The 15,800-nt window shown below is 38.5% G+C and overlaps 1 non-coding gene across 1 annotated transcript; it reads left to right on the top strand.

The window, feature by feature from the left end:
- Positions 1-15,572: 15,572 nt before the first annotated feature.
- On the top strand, positions 15,573-15,738 carry LOC122816054. Its single transcript, XR_006367054.1, has one exon. It is a non-coding gene; the product is annotated as a U1 spliceosomal RNA (small nuclear RNA).
- The last annotated feature ends 62 nt before the right edge of the window (positions 15,739-15,800 follow it).

Below are 15,800 nucleotides of genomic sequence, written 5' to 3'. Positions count from 1 at the left end.
GTTGGGGCCCTACACACATTTTGCACCGCCTCGTGTATTCACAGGGTCTCCCTCCATTTATATTTGCACATACGTGCCTTTCCTGGTGTTATGGATTACAAACATTTTGTGGGTTACAAGTATAGGTTATCACAACATGAACTACATTCCATCTGTATGTAATGTTGACGTAGCACTTCAACGATATTATGGCCACTGGTATAACCCTGCCTCTGGTGTGAACAGCGGTGCTCTACTCACTCTTGTGTAGCTTTATCTGACATACGCTGCAAGCACTTTATAATACCTTAGGTGCTCTAGATTCCCTTCACAATCCTTATGTATGCTTTCATCTTTCGGCATTCATTTTACATATATATATATATATATATATATATATATATATACATATATAAAATTGCATATTTCTTTTATGTCTGTGGATATTTATCTATACACACATATCTATATATATATATATATATATATATATATATATATATATATATATATATATACACATATATAAGTTACATCTGTACAAAACAACATACATTTGCTATGCTGGGAGCTGCTTACACCTGCGCAAGCGCACTTGCATCTCCTTATTGTGAGTTACATATGTTTACTGCCACTTCTTTGTGCTTACATGTGCCTTATTCCTTATGACAGTACCACTTTGATTGATGGAATCCGGTTAACAGCCCCATGCAAAACACGCATTCACCTTTACATGTTTAAATGTTGGCTTTACAGCACAGAGGCATTCATTACACAAAAAATGATATGTGCTATAGTCGTACTTGAACCGGGAATATCTTTACGTTAGGCGGATGCTCTAACCACTATACTATTGGTGTTTTGCCTCATTTATATGTATACCCATGGTTCATAGCTACCCTAACATATGCCTCACCACTTCATTTACACAGCAGGCATCCATTTTCCTGCTGGGAAAACCACAGTATTACACATGCGACATTCCCTACTGCTCTGGATACGTGCTGCATGTTTACTCACTCCAAGGATATTCAGAACTCCAATGCTTATAGTCCTGGCACATACGTGTGTTTGATTGCCAGGTTGTTCATGTGCTGGTCCGGGTTTAGGCTTGTCCGAATGGTGACTGGAACTGCCCTGTACCTGTTCAAATGTCAGATGTAGCACATGGACAGAGTTGGTCTCGATTTTAACATTCTACCTGTGTTTACAGACGCAGGGGTTTGGGCACCTCTGACCACATTATTAGGTCAGCACTACATAATATAGGGTGGGGGGTGGATCCACTACATAATACAGGGTGGGGGGGTGTTTCCACTGGTGTTTCCCTTCACATTTGACTATTTCATTCATTCATATATACGATGAATATTATTCGGGACATCACATCATTTTAATATTCATATGTTTGTGTGATTGTGTTCTACAGTATGGCCTGTCAGGTTGTATTGCAGATGTGTATACTTGTTCTTTGTGTTTCTTTCTGATTCACCCACTGCTCCCTCATACACCTCCAGTTCACCTATTGTGCATCCAACACAGTCTCGCCTTTGTGGATTATACCATTACCCATCCCCCCCACACACATATTCCTGACACTCCATCCGTCATTTCTTTAGTTGATGGCCCATGACACGGTCAAGGGAACACATTGCATACACTACATGTGTCAGGTACCTATATGGTTGTGTGGACTACCCTGGCATGTTTCACCTTCCACATGCAGTACATCATGCACATCGGTACATGCACATACTTACCTTTCATGACATGGTTGGTACACCCGGGTAATACCCGTTCAACTTTAACACATCCTGACAAGGATGGCTTGGACTGCATATGGGCAGATTTTGGCCGAATGCTCTGACCATTGGTAGGGTTGCCACCTTTTCATATGTCCAGGATGGGATATATTTTGGACACAAATCAGATTCTACAGGACAACACATACCCACGGTCAGTACTACGGATAGTACTTTTGTTTTCTGCCTACATGTTAGCTTATTGTTGTAGCAGTTTATATGCTTCTTTTATTTCGTTTTCTTGCTTATTCTGTTTCTTGTCACATGTGGTATGTTACATATGGACATACCTATTGTATGTGACTATTACATGCGATGTGGGATATAATTATGTCATACGCTCGCTGGATATTTACATTTATAATGGTTTTGGTATGGCCACAACTGCCCAGCTGTGTACTATCCCTCACACTGTGGGACAGGTGGTAATCCTGACCATTGGGCTAGACGTAGCTATTGGTGGCATGCTAACATGATGTGTTTCACTTCCACTTGGTATAACTATCTACACTGCGTTAGAATACGGGCACACGGTTTTAAATGTCATTTGTTCGAGGGATGGAGACTCGATATTCCCTACCGTGCATTTGTGTTTGCTTCTTAATTTTGTGTTCGCAAGAACTGTCTTGCATGCTTTGCATATGTTTCAGTATCCACGGACAATGACAGGTGTAATTACTATTGCAGGCAAATTGTTATATTCAAGCATTTTAGGTTGCACGTCGAAAGCCGACATTTCCACGTCTCCATGCGGCACTTCGACACGCCCTATGGACTCAAGCTCGTTTCCTATGCACGTGGCTGTGGCGGCAGCGTGCCTTCATTAATATACATTTGGCACTACTGCAACATCTACACGCCGCACGGTCGGCACAAGCCTAACGCCGGCCTTGCGCCGAGCTTCATGCATCCAGGTCAAACAGTATTTTGTAGTGTTTTTACTCTTGGAAGGCTGAGGTGCTAAGTGTTTCATTAAATTTGCTTACTTCTTGGATTGATGGTCTTGGTGGTATTTTAAAATCTTACAGATTCCCTGGATCAGCTTACCCCTTTCATCACATTATTTGATCACTTCTGCAGTATGGGACCAAACCCTAAATCTCTACCCAAAGGTGAATTTAAGATCTCATTTTTAATGTCATTTGGGAGGTTCTGAGAATGCAGCAGTTCAATCCTCAAAAGAGTACCAAAGGCCATATCCCAGGAAGAAGTATCAACAAAGTCATACAAACTGTAAATGATGGGTAATGACTTGTGTAACAGAAGAAACTAAATTATTTAAACCAGATTTTTCCTCACAAGAAGAAATGGTGGCTAAAACGTTCCTTGTACTTTCACAATTAGTCAGAACAAACTTTAACATATAAGCCTGATCATTTGAAATTCTGTAAATTAAAGTTGCAGGAGTATATTTTTCTCGTACTTATTTATAATTTTCCCATTGTTATCATAAATAATATGAATTAGAATTAACTAAGTGCTTAGCAGCAGTGGGATCCACTAAAGCTATAGCTGCCGACTCATGTCTGGGAATAGTGTATAAAAAAATTAAAAGACTGAGTAACTTTATACATCCTGTCTGCCCTTTTAGGGTGTGCTGGCTGGCTAACACAAAAAAATGCAGCCAGTGACACACACATCCTCTAATGCAGGTAGAGCAGGAGGAATGGGTGTTGGTTCTGAAAAATCCTTCTGTAACAACTCATAGTATTTTCTGAGGGACTGAGAAAATGGAGTGTTCTCTCACTGAAACTGGCACATTCTAGCAACAGCCTTAGTGAAAGAGAAACAGAGAGAATCGGAAACAGCTAAGCTCTCCTCTGAGACTTAATCTGAAAACTAATGAAAAACCTTAAATCCATCCCTTCATCTTCCTGTTCAAATTCAGATTATGAATCTTTTCAGGAAAAGAGGCATCCCTCTTTCTTTTACAAGATAGTAAAAGAATCAGTAGCTTGAATTAAACCTTAAGCCAGTCCCAGTACTCTACTGCTGCCCAAAGAAATTTCTGGAAGAGTAGATAAGATACATAGCTTTCTGTTTCTTTTTTTGCAGGAAAAATTGGACCAGCCATGTTATTAATGGCAACTGCAACTTCCCCAAGGAACTGGCACAGCATTCTGACACAAGGAAGCCTTCCCTGTCCTTCTCCCAGGACCAAAAAGAATGGCTGCTCCTTGCCCAGTAAAGGAACTCCAACAGCCACAGAGGATATGGCTAACTCCTACTCCAGTGTTTTGAAAACTTAGGTCCATACGATAAAATCTAGGGCTCTGCAAGCTCACTTGCACCTACCTGGATTTCGGGCATCATCCACAACCCAACCCTGTAAATGCAGAAAGAAAAGTTGCACCGCTCATCCAAAATTTATTAAAAAAAAAAGACAAGAAAGAAATTTCCCATTTGTGGCTGAGCGGCTTAATTTCTGCGTTCGCGGCTAAGCAGCTGCTTGCTCTTAGTTTTTAGAGGAGAAGAAGAAGGAACAACGTCCGTGTTTGCAGCTGACGCTGAGCAGCTACTCACTTGCCCTGTGTTTTCTGCCAGCAGTTAGAAGTTGGAGGGAAATTTAAACACCTGTTCTGTTCCCTCCAAGTAAGACAGGTCCTGGATTTATAGATTTATGTTGGTTGCTGCATGTATATAGGTATGGTTATGCAGAGCTGATGATCGATCCGGACGATCTTGTTGACAGAACTCAAAGGTTTTTTTTTTAATCAAGGCTTGAGTAAGAAGCCTGAGTGTAGCTGAGAAGTATGCACATGCTTGGCAGATTTACAAGGTACATTTATAAACATAAGAAAAGAGAAGTTGGATTATTTTTAATATTTAAGTTTTAATATTACATACACCTTTAAGTTTTGTGGTTTAAGTTGTCAATTGTCCATATTTTCACAGACTGTCCATATTTTTGCCTTATTTGGTCTGTTTCTCATAAAATGGTGTTTTTCTAGCAAATTCCTGGCAAATTTATTATTTATTTATTTTATTTATTTATTTGCAGTTGGTTTACCAGGATAGTCCACTGGGCCAAGATGAACCCATTTTCAATGGAGTCCCGGGGAGAAAAGCTCCAAAGACAAGCAAGGTTACAAAAAGTTTTAGATTACAATTTTTACAAATGTTACCTAGTAGAGCAAACATTACAAATAATACAGACTAGTGAAGAACATTACAGATTATACAGACTAGTAAAAAGGGACATTACAGTATATACAGCAAATCATTGAGGACTGAAGTTAGAAAATAATGGCAGACATTTGAGCTTTGGATTTCATATGTTTCAGAAAATTCGTATTAATGCAAAACTCTTTGTAAGAGCAATATTTAAAATATATCCTTAGTTCTGGACATTTGTTCCCCCATTATGACAGGCTTTGTCCATATTGCTTGCACTGAAGAGGTTGAGAGGTATTGTGTGTGTGTGTGTGTGTGTGTGTGTGTGTGTGTGTGTGTGTGTGTGTGTGTGTGTGTGTGTGTGTGTGTGTGTGTGTGTGTGTAAAAGGGAGGCAGGTAGGTGTGTGTGTGTGTGTGTGTGTGTGTGTGTGTGTGTGTGTGTGTGTGTGTGTGTGTGTGTGTGTGTATGTGTGTGTATAATAGGCAGGCAGGTATGGGTGTGTGTATGTGTAAGGGGGAGGAAGGCAAGAAGGTGTGTGTGTGTGTGTGTGTGTGTGTATGTGTGTGTAAGAGGGAGGAGGCAGGAAGGTGTCTGTGTGTGTAAGAGGGAGGGAGGCAGGTAAGTGAGTGTGTGTGTGTGTGTGTGTGTGTGTGTGTGTGTGTGTGTGTAAGAGGGAGGAGGCAGGAAGGTGTCTGTGTGTGTAAGAGGGAAGGAGGCAGGTAAGTGAGTGTGTGCGTGTGTGTGTGTGTGTGTGTGTGTGTGTGTGTGTGTGTGTGTGTGTGTGTGTATGTGTGTGTGTGTGTGTAAGAGGGATAAGCGGGAGGGAGGCAGGTGTGTGTGTGTGTGTGTGTGTGTGTGTGTGTGTGTGTGTGTGTGTGTGTGTGTGTGTGTGTGTGTGTGTGCGCGTGTGTGTGTGTGTGTGTGTGTGTGTGTGTGTGTGTGTGTAAGAGGGAGGGAAGGAGGCAGGTGTGTGTATGTATGTATGTGTAAGTGGTAGGCAGGTGTGTGTGTGTGTGTGTGTGTGTGTGTGTGTGTGTGTGTGTGTGTGTGTGTGTGTGTGTGTGTGTAAGAGGGAGGGAAGGAGGCAGGTGTGTGTATGTATGTATGTGTGCAAGAGGGAGGTAGGCAGGTGTGTGTGTGTGTGTGTGTGTGTGTGTGTGTGTGTGTGTGTGTGTGTGTGTGTGTGTGTAAGAGGGAAAGAGATGTGTGTAAGAGGTAGGCAGCATACCCTTCAGCTGTCCAGGTTTTTGCAGAATGTCCAGATTTTTGCCTCATATTTCCAGTCTGTTTCTAATAAAATTATTTTTTTCTGGAAATTCCCTGGCAAATCATTGAGGACTGAAGTCAGAAAATAATGGCTGACATTTCAGCTTTATACTTCATAGCCTTCAGAAAATTTGTACTAAAGCAAAACTTGTTGTGCTGTTCTATTAACGTTCTGTGTTTATAAGAGCAATAATTAAAATGTGTCCTTAGTTTTTGCCTTCTGTCTACCCATTATGACAGGTGCATTTTTCAAGGAATATAGTTTCCAGTGCATTTTCAAGGAATTGTGAGCTTCAAGGGAAAAGAAGTTTACTGCTGCTCATGCTAAGTCTGTTTACAATGTACAACTGCTTTGTTTAGCAAATGGTATTACTATTGTGGTAGAAAATTTCAAAGCAGTGTTAGCAGCACAACAGGTAGTGTGTTTCCATTTTAATGCAGAAGGCTGTGGGTTCTACTTCCACAGCATATTGATGGATTGCTGATACTGTGTTGCATTTTTAGAGGGTGGGCTACAGAATTCCTGAATACATCCTCCTTTGAATGAGATGCCTAGTAACTATGAACCTGTTCCTTTTTTTAATGTAGCATAAGTAGGCAATTTACTCTTCAAGGGCAGCAGACACTTTGTAGATGAATCACTGAAATAAAATTGTTTGCTAGCAGCAACCTTTTCATTAGTTACAGATCTCTTTAAGGTGGAATTATTCACGTGACTCTTACTTCTGCAGAGATTGTGTATATTGACTGACATTGTTGGATTGTAATGACAAAAGTTTGACTGGTCTTTTATGGTTGAAATGTCTGAATTGGGGAGTTTTGTCATTATTGGTTCATATGTTTTGTTTAATTGCTTACTGGAAAAATGTGCAAAACTATACATTTAAAACATGTACTTCCAAGTGGTGCTGTATTATACAAGGGATATAATTTAATTATTGTGTATTAAAATTTAATTATACAATTAGGAAGGTGAATCAAAGAACATTTGTATGGTCCTAAAAATGTTCTCAAGGGATCTATGCTTTGAAAACAGCCCTTAATCCACCACTGGCCAGATGCATTTTCTTTGAATGTGGGTTTCAATGCTGTTTCAGTGAATGTGAGTTTCAAAGGCAGAGAGGTTTTAATGCTAAGTCTGTTTTCATTGTGAGATTGTATTGCTTTGTTTAGCTTTAGCAAATGTCTATCTGGGTTTGTGCTATAAAATTTGAAATACAAGTATTAAATTAAATCCAAATATCTGCAATCATTGTAGAAGTAAAGCAGAAAACAGTATGCATACTGAGAATTTTAAACAGTGTTTATGGCAACTGGGGAGAAATAGCCAAGTAATGGAACGCTGAAATGGCTGCGTGGCAGGGGGGGTGGCTGACTGGGGAGGTTGGAGGGGGTTGATCCAAATGTAATGTATGGGTACCTCCACCTTTAGGGGTCCACCAAAATATTTCCTTTATAAACGGGGTCCTCCAGCTTGCAAAGTTTTGGAACCACTGCCCTAGTCTATAGTGGTTGTAGGTGCAACACCAGTGGTATCCAGGGTAAAAGATGAGTGTTCTGAGGCACAAAAAATGGCCATACCAGAGTCACCCACCTGCACTTGAGGCAAATTGCTAGTTTGTTGTGGTGGCAAAGGCTGTTGCTTAACATTTTTCTTTTTGCAGTTGGAAGAAGGACTGACAACGGGACCACTGGTTTGTTCCACGGTGAAGCTGAAAATGAAGCCTCCTTCTCAGGGTAGAGAAGCAGCAAATGTCAGTAAACATTGTAAGTCTTCAAAAATCCCTTTTGTGTAAGAAAAACACAGTAAAAAGCACTTTAACACCATTTGCCATCCCCACCAAAGTAAAATAAAAATGAATTCTCCACAGAAGAAATGGTTTCAGCTATATTACACCACTTTTAAACTGACAGGAAAAAAAAAGAGTATTCCATTTAAAAATGTGATACAATCTCATGACAGTCTGTTAAAACAGAACACTCCTTACTTTAAAATAACTTAAAGGAAAGTGATAAAACAGCAACAAAATTAAAAGAATGAGAGCTTTCTTCCCCAAAGGGAACTTATCTGTCCAGCAAAGGAGCAGTACAAGCCAACCATTGATCCTCAAAAGCCTCAGAGGAGCATATTGTTCAGCAGCAGTAAAGCTCTGAAGGGGTTCATGCCCAAACTTGTTTTTAGTCAGCTTAGCTCGAACTGCCTGAAAGTTTGGGTGCATGGAAAGTGCCCTGAAGCTTTGGAAACTGTCTAGCCATTATATCCTTGGAGGACACTAGGAGACATCTGAAGAAGAAATATGGATATAGGAAAGAAAAAGAGTTTTAATATGGCGCAATATTTATGCAAAGGAGAAAGCAAAACTAATCAATACAAAAAGAGCAGCACCAAAGATATTTGAAGAGAAATACAGGCAAAGGCATCTGGACATGGAAAATTTTACAATACAAAAAAAATAAAAAAAATAAAAAAATAAGAAAACAGAGGAGCAGTAGAAAAAAGGATTAGTAATGGAAAAGTTAAAGAAATAGAAACTGAGGTTATGGATTACCTGTGAAGTGAAGGATTTAGTGTAGAAAATCTAACTCAGATAACATCACAGCAGAATAGAGCAATGGATCCCCATATTAAGGAGAAACCAGTAGAATGGGAAACATCTGAGCAGTTGCCATATGAAGATACTTAGGAGCCTTCCACAGGAAACTTGTACAAATGTTCAGTTGGAGTTGCACAGCAAGGGAAGGAACAGGAAACTGTGGCAACTCTGACATGGTCAATGTTGTGTTGTAATAGGCCAATGAGTTCCCATATGAAAGAGCAATGGATGACACAGTATGAAACTGAAGACAATGTGGCAAAGGAAGATGCTCTGTAACTTTCTATAGAATGCCCTCTAGAAATGGAGAACAAAGAATGTGCCCTCACTTTAGAAGAAAATGATCTAAGAGATGAGTTGCTTATTTTAATAGACATGGAGAGACATATTAAGATCAATGAAAGAAATAGATTACAGAAAGTCAATAAAACCCAAAAGGTTAGAAGTTTGATAAAACTAATTAACAGAGTAATTAGGACTATCCATAGAGACTCATGTGATATAACAGAAATAAATGGGATATATTACTGTCCAGCTAAATTAATAACATAAAGTCTTACCACAAAAACACAGGGTAGTAAGGGAATGGAAGGGGAGAAATTGAATGCTATCATGGAAGTATTGAATAGAGAAATCTGTAAATCAATTAAGACAAGAAGTGTCACTGCCTCAAGACTATAGAAGAGGGAACAGATCAACAAAAATACTCAGAAAGATAGATGTGATAAAAGCAATGTGCAGTATCAGAACAGATCAGGATCTATCATGCACTATTGCAAATAATTAATAAATATCAGCACAGGTAGAAAAACTTAGAAGATATGTAGATATATATAAAGGAAAGGTACAATATAAGCAATTTAGTAATGACCCAAAAATGGTTTATAGAGAATTGGGAAACAAGGCGTAAGGAATTGAAACACCACCAAAAAAGAAGAAATACAGGCATTTTGGAGAAATATCTACGACGTTCCTGTGGAAAACAAATATGCTAAATGGAAGAATAAGAAGTTCAAATGTACAGAGTATGAAGTGGCATGAAGTAACGCCCAAAGAAATTGAAACAAATTTAAGAAAAGCTCCTAATTGGAAAACCTCAGGCCCAGATGCAGTACCTAACTTCTGGCTAAAAGTATTAACATCTTTACATGAACATTTAGCCATGGGTAAGAGCTACTTATATGTGTACCCTGAACAGACATCAGCCTGGTTAATAACAGGAAAACAATACTCCTACTTAAAGAGTGAACCTGTAAGCTATCCTAAAAACTATAGACCAATAACGTGCCTTCTGACAATGTCTAAACTATACAGTGGAATTGCTGACAGAGTTTATAGTCATTTAGAAGAAAACTCAATCATGGCAAAAGAACAAAAGAGTAATAAAAGAGTCATATGGAACAAAAAATAATTTGTGTTAAAGTCAAAGTGGAGAACTGAAAAAAGTGGAAGAATCTAAGTATGGCATAGATAGACTATAAAAAAGCATGTGACAGTATCTCACATTCATGGATAAAAGAGTATTTAAAATGTATAAGATACACCCTACACTGATTGATTACATTACAGCGACCATGAAACAGTGGCAAATCACTCTGGAGTTAAGCCATGAAAAGACAAATTATTTTTCCATGGATAAAAATTCAAAGGGGGGTATTCGAGGGTGGCCCTCTGTCACAGTTGGTCTTTTGTCTTGCCCTTAACCCATGAAGTTGTCTACTTAACAGATTAGGTCATGGCTACAATTTGGATCCCAGAAAATAACAAAGTGTAAAGACTTCTCATCTTCTTTTTGTAGATGATTTAAGGCTGTATACTTCTTTAGATGAGGAACTGAAAGCACAACTGCAAGTGTTTAAAACCTTTTCAGATGATATAAGAATGTAATTTGGTCTTGATAAATGTGCAAAAGCAACCTTTAATGCAGGAAAGCTGCAGCACCAAGAAAACATTAATTTGGGACAGGAATGTGATATAAAATAACTTGAGCAAAATGGAATGTATAAATATTTGGAAATTGATGAAGGATCAACAATAAAAAATGAAAAAATGTGAATAAAGCTTAGTAAGGAATATTTTAAAAGACTTAAATTAATACTAAAAACAGCCCTGATATCTAGGAACAAAGTCCAAGCTATAAACCAATTTGCTCTTCCTGTCCTAACTTACAGTTTTGGAGTGACCGATTGGCCCCAAAAGGTGTTGGATAGGTTGGACAGGAAAACAAGAAGGACAGCTCATGCTCATAAAATGATTTATAAAAATGAGTGCAAAACAAGATTATATATTCCCCATTCTGAAGGAGGTAAGGGCCTCCTCGAAGTTGATTACATGTATAGATCTGCAGTTGTGGGACTGCATATATATCTGCTGACCTCACAAGACCCAAATGTAGTAAAAGTTTTGAAACATGAGGAGAATAAGTCTAAAATCATTTCTTTGCTTAGTTTAGTTGAAGCATATCGGTGTCAAGTGGTAAAGGAAATCAAACCAGAAGTAGACAAAAATCAGGCAGCAACTGAATATGCCAAAAAACAGAAGAAAGAATATAAGGTGAAGGATCAGATGGGAAGGCAAGAAATGTGGAAAATGCATAAATATGGTTGCAAGTATAGGAAACTCTTGGAACAACCTCATGTTGATCAGGATCAAACACAGGAATGGCTAAGGAGAGGTGAATTTAAACCAAAAGACAAAAGGTTAACACTGGCGGCCCAAGATAGTGGAGTATGTAGACACTGGTTTACAAAGTCCACTGAACATGTGGGAGAAACAGACAAATGTAGGTTTTGTAAAACAGAATTAGAAACAGTCACACATCTTGTTGCTGGTTGTGATATACTAATGGCAGAAGGACTGTATACTGAAAGGCATAATAATGTGGCAAGAGTGTTGCACTGGGGATTGTGCAAACATTATAGTACTGAAATAACTGAAAAACACTGAAAACACGAGCGACAAAGCATTATAGAAAAATGATGAAGTTTATATCACATAGGATCTCCCATTACCAACAGTTCAAAAAAATAGATGCGAGAGAACAAGATATAGTAGTCCATGAAAAGAAGACAAAAGTAGCATTGATCATTGAAATTGATACATCCAGTGACTACAGTGTCTTACATACAGAGAGACACAAAGTCTTAAAATACCAGGATTTGCAGACCAATGTGGAAGAAGGATACCCAGAAAGTTCCAATAGTAGTAGGAGCAATGGGTCTTAGAAAAAAAAACTTACAATCGTACTTAACTACTTTACCGATAGATATGAATTGCAGAAGGAGTCATTACTGGGCTCATGGGTGCTTTGAAGAACACTTCTGGCAAACATCTATGATTGAAACAACACTAATTTCATGAACTTTAATCATACTTTGACTTAGGAAGGGGGTCCATTCCCATCATGGTATTAGAAACCCAAGAGACTTGGAGAAATTAAAAAAAAGAAACCTTATCAACAAGGACATGGGGTAATCTCCAAACTCTAGACCCAACCCTGTTCAGATTCATTAAGGGTAGATCATGCCTTTTAAAACTGGTTGAGTTCTTTGAGAAAGTCATCAAGGCTCTGGAAGAGGGAAAGACAGTGCATACTGCCTACCTAGCCAAGGCATTTGATACAATCTTCCACTCAGGTATTATAGAGAAACCCTCCCAAATTACTAGATGGGTAGGCAATTGACTCAGCAACAGGACACATACTGTCAAAGTGGGTGACTTCACCTCTAGCAAAAGACCAGTCACCATGGCGTATCACAGGGTTCTGTGCTGGGCCTTTTACTTTTCAAAATGTATTTCTCAGAAGTCCAGGCAAATGTGCCTGGCCTGCGGCTGATCACATTCATTGACAACTGCAAATTGGGAGCAATCATCAAATCCCTCAACAATGTTAACATACTACAGACAGGGTTAACACAGACAAATGATTGGTGCCAAAGACATGGATTAAAGCTAAATACAAAAAATACATTATTAATCCCTTTGGGAAAGCTGACATCCCTGCTAATTACATTATAAACAGCACCCCCCTAAGTGTAGACCCAGTGATACATGATTTGGGTACTCAGGTTGATAGCAATCTGAACTTTGACCACCATGTATCCACAGTGTAAGGAAATCCTTCTATGTGACACATCTCATAAGTAAAGGCATTGCATCTAGATCTAAGGGTGTTATAATTCCATTATACTTGGCCCTCATCAGATGAATAATTGAGTACAATGCTCCCTTTTTATATGTACCTCACCAGACACCTGCAACAGCTGGAGAGACTGCAGAAGTTTCCCATTAAGCAAATACAGGGTACAAAAAACAAGTCTTACATGGAAAGATGGAAAGCCCTGTCACTGTATTCTATCTCTTACAGGTGACCTGTGCCTTGCTTATAGGGCAGTCTCTGACCTGGCCCTGATGGAAATGCTACACATTTGTAAATCAAACTGCATGAGGGTCACTCACTGCAGAGATCTTAACCTAGACTCTGACATGAACAAATCATGCTGGACAGACAGATACACCTCTCAGAGACTGCCACTTATCTGGAGCAAGTTTCCAATTCATGTGAAATAGAGTCCCTCGATAAACCTCTTCAACCGCAACCTAGATCAATGGATGAGTGACTCCAATTCCCTCCTGAGGTGGTGCCCATGTCCCTGGTGGACAGATGGATTTGGTATTAATTACCATAGACTTTAATCTCTGTGAACATTGCTTGCCTAACCACTAATGATTTGGGCAACTCAAGATAAATACGGCTAGGCTTGTAAGGGCTCTAGAGTCATTAGCCTAGGAACCTTCTATGAACCAATGAACCTATAAAAGTAATCACTGCCAATGCACACTTCAGAACTGCACCAGCAGACATTTGCTACAGCAAGTTCAACATCAGAGGTGAACTTGAGAATATAAAACTATTGCTCTCTAAGCAACTGTGTTAATAAATGTATCTTACTTTCACTGTGCAATTGTGGAATTTGTTTAGGCTGTCTAGACCATTGTACCTTTATCTGTACAGTTTCCATATCAGAATTTTTTAAACTTTTCCTTAAAAAGTCAGTTTTATAATGCTTCCTTACTATACTTCCGTTTACGCAACTTTAAAAGCAAAACAAATTGTTATGCCGCAACTATCATGTTATTCAGCAAAAAATATGTCAAAAATTAGATTTTGTAATGCACATCATTTTGGTGTTAGTTAATTGGCAATGAAAGGTATATCTTTGGGAATAGTTTTACAACCGCTTAGCTAGATACAGAGCTGGATCCAGAACGAGACAACTTAGACAGTTTTCTAGGGTGTGCTAGCTGGGAGAGGCCCACTGGCTGCCTCAGCATTTACTTTTTCATTAAAAAAAATTACACGCCATCTCTAAGGGCATTCTTCTTTAAGAACACCCTATATGTGTAATGCAAATTTACATCTCTGTTTATGTTGACACGCACATCTGCTGTTGTTTGCTTCTTATTTTCTGTGTCCACACATGGAATTCAAAGACATGCAAGATGTTCCTGCTGCCTTCTGTCTGCATTGTGTGTGTGAAATGCCCTATTTGGGGATAGCAGGTTAGTTTATTTACTCAGGCTCAAATCCTGTTCCATGGTTACAGGAGACTAGAGCCTGAATCCTCCACACCAACTGCCAGAGTACTCAAAATATATGAATTTTAGTACATTTTCAAGGAATTGTGAGTTTTGGTGCATTTTCAAGGAAATGTGAGTTTCAGTGATTTTCAAGGATTGTGAGCTTTGAGGGAAGAGAAGTTTACTGCTGCTCATCCTAAGTCTATTTTCAATAGGCAATTAGTTTGTTCAGCAATTGGGCCTTCCTGTTTGTACTACAGAGATTAAAAGGAGTGTTAGTAGTACAACAGATAGCACAGCTGCATTTGATGTAGAAGGCTGTGGGTTCTGCTTCTGCACCATAGAGATGGATTGCTGATACTTATGTTGTACTTTAAGGAGGAAGTGATGCAGTCTTGACTGTGTCCTCCTTTGGAAGAGATACCTAGTAATTATGAACCTGTTGTTGGTTTGCCATCCATTCCTTATTGCAATATTACCAGCTTATCATTTTTTTTTCTTTTAATGTTAACATATGCAATTTATTCTCCAAGGGCAGCAGGAACTGAATTTGTAGATGAAACACTGAAATATAAAGTTGCTTGCTAGCAGCAACAGCTTCATTAGTTACAGGTCTCTTTAATTTGGAACTATTCAGATGGCATTTACTTCTGCAGAGATTGTGCATATTGATTGATATTGGTGGATTGTAATGACAGAAGTTTGAGTGACCTTTTGTGGTTGAAATGTTCTGAAATTAGCAGTTTTGTCATTATTGGTTCATATGTTTTGTTTCACTGCTTACTAGAAAAATGTTCAAAACTACAAATTTAAATCACACTCTAAAAGTGGTGATTTATTATACAAGGAATATAATTAAATGCAATCAGGAAGCTAAATCAAAGAACACATGCATGCATGATCCTAAAAATGTGTGCAAGGCACCTATGGTTTGAAAACATCCCAAAGATAAACTTAATCCACCACTGGCCAGATTTCTTTGAATGTGGGTTTCAATGTCGTTTCAATGAATGTGCGTATTAAGGCAGAAAAATGTACTGTTAATGCTGACTGTTTTCATTGTGAGACTGTATTGTTTTGTTTAGCAAATGCCCAGTAATGTTTGAAATAAAAGTTTTAAATTAAATTCAAATATCTGTATTCATTGTAGAAGTGTGTATATATATATATATATATATATATATATATATATATATATATATATATATATATATATATATATATATATACACTTCCTTACTTACCTGGCAGGGGGGACTACCATGATCAAGAAGGTGGTTTCCGCAGGGTGAGGCTTTTCCATTGCACAGTTTGGTTGGGTTGACTCCTGTGATTTCCCCAAATGTGGGAAATTCAACTGCATATTTTATAGCAAATATATCTCTGTTTACACCTCTCTAACAGAATTCATCTGGCAATCAAAAAAAATTCCTGTTTTTAGGTATATATTCTGTATATATTACT

Source organism: Protopterus annectens, chromosome 11.part0 (genome assembly GCF_019279795.1).
Source record: "Protopterus annectens isolate FY-2018-M chromosome 11.part0, PAN1.0, whole genome shotgun sequence".
NCBI lineage: Eukaryota > Metazoa > Chordata > Ceratodontiformes > Protopteridae > Protopterus > Protopterus annectens.
This window is presented reverse-complemented; position numbering and strand designations above follow the sequence as displayed.